Here is a 4,783-nt window from a genome sequence, read left to right on the forward strand (position 1 = left end):
GGGAAGGAAGGAGCAATGGCAGCAATGGGGTAAATGAGCTCGCCGGGGAGGTGGAAGCGTGTGAGCCCTAAAAAGTAATCTCCCAGCCCCTTGCCTTTTTATATGGGCTGCTGCCAGAGGGGTCAAGCCCCACACATGGGTCCCCAGGCCAACCTGATACCACCCGCCCCTCTCTGAGGCTCTCATCCCAGGTGTGTCTGTGTGGCTCACACTCTCAGTTGTGTCAAGTTGACAAAAGCCAGCCAGCACACCTCTCCACATGAAAGCAGAACTGCTGTTCACATTTCTTGATGCTGAGGAGGTAAGACAGACTGACAGTTGCAACTGGCAGGCTGGGAGAAGAGAGCTAGGAGCCCTGCCCTCTGGAACCCCTCATGAGGCACGGTCCTACAAACAAGGATCCTCAACCAGGCTTCGGGCTCCCAGGGACCACAGACAGAGCAAGCCTTCCCTACACTGATGCAAACACACCACAACTCACATCCTGCAAATTGTCAAGTTCTGAGCCCCTCTCAACACAGCATACTCTCCCGTTAATATCGACCAGTTTCCAGGCTAGACCAAAGAGAAGGTGCCACCACATGTCCCTAGGAGCATCAAGACCCACCATCTGGAGGCATGCCTCGGGCCTTTAACTCTGAGCATCTAAGTAGACAGGGCTACACGACAACCTTGAGCCAACATGACTGCGGAGGAAGGAGGAGCAGCTTGCTCTAGTGAAGGCTAGCTCATCTTACTCCTTCTCATGCTATGGCCGTGTCTCATTGGTGTCGTTGCTGCTGTTCCTGCTGGCTCTAGTAGATGCTAAACCTGCAAGGGTGACCTCAGCGTTCATCTCGAAGGATGGCACTCAGTTACTGAAATGTAAGTCTTGTTCTCTACCATGGCCTTGTTTTGAACAACAGACTCCCTTAAGCCTTCCTCTAGGTGAGTAACAGGGAGCTGAGTCCCCAGGCCTATGGACTCCACCATGCCTCGCTCCAACAGCTCCTTGGTGATTTGTGTTTTGTATTTGCTTGCTTGTCTGTCGGTCTGTCTGCTTGTTGCTGGTTAGAAACACAGGCTCTGGCATCCGAGAATCAGGTTCAGTATCAATGCCCCTGTGGTGTTGACTTGACCTCAATCTCTATCTACAGCTTTCTTCAGAATGCAGACATATGCTGCCTCAAGAACCATGAAAGTGAAGAACATCTGTTATCTCAGGACTTAGAATGTGTGCAACAGTTCTACTCATAGTAGTCCTCTTCCAGGGATGGAGCTTAGAGGCACTCAGAATGGGGCAGTGTTTGACATGCCATCATAGGGTCTCCTACAATACAACCTCTAACAAAACTAGGCTGTCTACACTAGGCTGGCAAAGGATTGTTTACCTGTATACCTAGGAGGTTGGGAAAGCACCTAAATCCGCATGCTGTGTGTGCCCAGGCCGACTGTGAGGGGTTCGAGCTGTGAGGCCTAAAGTCCTGATGAGACTGTCTAAGACAGAGAAGCACACCAGTGGGGCCTACGGTGGTTCCATGTGTGCCACGTGTGTCCGTGACAGGATCAAGTGGGCCTTCCTTGTTGAGGAGCAGATAATCATTGTGAAAGTGTTGAAGGCACAAGCACAGGGTCAGAAAGCAAAATAAACATGCAGCTTTTTAAAGTAATAAACGTCAAGGCTTGGTCTAAAACAAATAAAAAGAACAGTAGTAAAAACACATCTCAGCCCTGAACACGGACCTTTTGGCGGACATGTTTAAAGAGAGGCGGGGTCTTCCTCCCACACGATCACTCGAAGGAGAGCGATGGGTAGGATGCCAGTATCCTGCAGGTAGAGGGACTGTGGAGACTCCAAGCCACCATATACCATAGGAAGGTCAAAGCTCTTGCCGGCAGTTGGAAAATGCTTTACGTGGGAGGTAAAACTCAGCAACTGTATCCAGAACCCAACCACTTCCTTCTTTTAGATTCTGTTTTTAATTAGTGTATATTAGCCATATGTAATCATGGGCTCCACTGTGTTGTTTTTCATACATCTATATAATTCATTTTCACCATATTCAATTCCCACTACCTTTGCTTGTTGCGCCCCTCTCACTCCTGATGACCCCTCTCTTTCTAGCTTGGCCCGCTTCCGCTTTTGTGTCATCGTTGTGTGTATTTGTTTGTTTGGTGAGCCAGTGAGTTCAACCAACAACAAGAGCGTGGGGGAGGGGGCACTTACCACCTACCAGGGGCTACACCTCTGAAGATGTGTCTCTCCCTAGCAAACCATTAACTGCCTATAAATCCTCAGGGAGAGGCAGGGCCCAGCCAGCCTGGCCACCTCAAGAAGGTCTCATGCAGGTCTCACAAAGCCCAACTGTAAAAGTAACTTTTATTCTCTTGTTTCAGTTGCCCTCTGGGAGGCTTACTGCCTGCTTCTGCTAAGCAAGGCCCACCCTGGAATCTTTTAGCCTCTGTACAGTCTAACCCAGGCCTAGAATGCTTTCAGCCTCTGAGACTTAGTTCTGAATAAGCTCACCCTTACTTGTTCTTTCTGAGCTCTGGGCTGGCTGGTTCAACTCAGCTGGCCCAAACTCTTCTCCAGCTAACTTATTTTATCTGGCTTCTCTCTTGACCTCTGAATCACTCTACTTGGTCTCAAACTAACTCAGCAATCTACTCTATCAATCTTCTGGCTTCTTCTCATTTTCTGGCTTGTTCCGTCTTCACCTGAGTGTTCTCTCTCTCTCTCTCTCTCTCTCTCTCTCTCTCTCTCTCTCTCTCTCTCTCTCTCTCCAACCCATCTATTACTGTCCTGGTAAAAACTACCTCTTAAGTAGTTTCCCCTTCCTCACTCTTCTCGTAAGAGTTGGGCATATCCTACTCTGTCAAATCTTCTCTGATTCATCACCTTTTCTGCCACTCAATTAGATATCACTTTCCAACATGGGTGCTTCCTTCTACAAACTAACTTTACTTTCATTTAGAATTAAAGGCATGTATCACCATGCCTGGACCTCAGCTTTTCTTTACTTGATACTTGCTCTATACCAGGTTGGCCTTGAACTCAGATCTGTTAGCTCTGTCTCCTGGATTAAAAGTGTGCTTGTATTCCAGCCAGATCACACAGACCTGGAAGATCTTTGGATGTGATCTCTTGCCAGAGCAGCCATGTGCTAAATTAACGTTCCTCCACACCCAGAGGCTTCTATGGTCAGCAGAGTGCTGTCTCCAAACGTGTCCATGCTCAACCTCTGGAGCCGATGGCTCACAAGGTAAAAGAGACTTTGAGATGGAAACAAAGCTGGGTAATGAAAAGCACAGAGAACCACCAGGTGGGCTCAGTCTGATCGAAAGCGCCCTCCCTTTAGAGAAAGTGGTTTCCTCCTGACAGAAGGTGGAGGCCATCCCCAGGGGACCCAGGGAGAGCTGAAACTCCCGAGGCTTTGCACAGCATTGCTGGCCCAAACGCGGAGAATATCGTGAGGACTTCAGATGGCTTCAGGGAGCAGGCTGGCCTCCTTCCTCTCATCTGAACAGAAACTCTGTGTGTGTGTGTGTGTGTGTGTGTGTGTGGTTGTCAGCAGGAGAGGCATTCATCATCCATCAGAGTGCTATGTGCAGCTGGATGCAGGTGAGGGCCCTACGTTGCTAGGCGCTGTTATGAGGGGTGTGTGTAGGACATACAAGTGAGGGTCCTTAGCTTCCAGGTCAGTGTCAGGAGAGGGGTGCATGTATAGCCCAAACCAAGTAGAGTCCCAGTTAGCAAGCTTTCCCTATGCTTGCCTGCCTCATAACTGCACAGCACCACTTTACTCTTCAAGTCTCTGCCCCATACTTCCAAAATGCTTAACCCCCTCCTGATATATCTTATGTCTGTGTGCTTATTTTGTTGTTGTTGTTGTTGTTGTTGTTGTTGTCTTCTTGTCCATGTGATAAGAGAACCTTTGTTTTATTCCCTGGTGATTCCCGAATCCCTAGGACAGCACCAAGCTGTGGATTGGATGGGTGGCGGCATCCTGTGGTCCACTAGAAAGACCAGGGGTTGGAGTTCCCAAAACTGCTTTGTATTCCAGACTGGGTGTTCCGGCAGCCTCGATCAGTCTGGCCAGAGACCACACACTAGGAAGCAATGCAGACATGTAAAGGGAAGGCCCACAACTTGAAGCAGGTTGAAGGGTTGTTAGAAACAGGATAAGGAAGTGACACGTTTGGGGTTTTTCTGTTTTGTTTTGTTTTGTGATGATTTCATATATTAGTACCACATTTTTATCATTTCCATCCCCTTTCTTCCCCCATCTTCTCTCATGACCCCTCCCAAGTCTCTCTCAAATGGCTCCTCTCATGACCGACCCCCTCTTCTATACTTATACTAACACACACACACACACACACACACACACACAGGTATGCACTCACTACTATGTCTATTTATTGCTGTTTGTATGTCTGTGAGCGTACAGCTGATCACTTGAGATTAGACCTGTGGTGGTGGGGAACGTGTCCCTGGAGGAAACTGAGCATTTGTAAGAATAACAATGATGGCTTTAAGCCGGGTCGGATAAACAAATGTGCAGTTCGGCAGTCACTCTCAGGACAATATACTCAGTAGAATTAAGGGGCAAACAGATGAAGGCAGCGAGAAGAACAAGAGGGAGGCTGGGTCCAAAATCTGATGAAGACTGAACGTAACCTGGGCCAGAGGGACCAGGATCATACCCTGCACTCTAACATGCAGGTCCCTGTGGGTGCACTGTCTCCAAGATCCACTAGGTGGCGGAACCACACAAGAAACCGCCTCACACCCAGCCTACGT

General features: G+C 48.7%; 1 pseudogene; it reads left to right on the plus strand.

Moving 5' to 3' along the window:
• Positions 1–1,274: 1,274 nt before the first annotated feature.
• Positions 1,275–1,628, plus strand: LOC127188531 (60S ribosomal protein L34-like; annotated as a pseudogene).
• Positions 1,629–4,783: the final 3,155 nt, after the last annotated feature.

Source organism: Acomys russatus, chromosome 4 (assembly GCF_903995435.1).
Source record: "Acomys russatus chromosome 4, mAcoRus1.1, whole genome shotgun sequence".
NCBI lineage: Eukaryota > Metazoa > Chordata > Mammalia > Rodentia > Muridae > Acomys > Acomys russatus.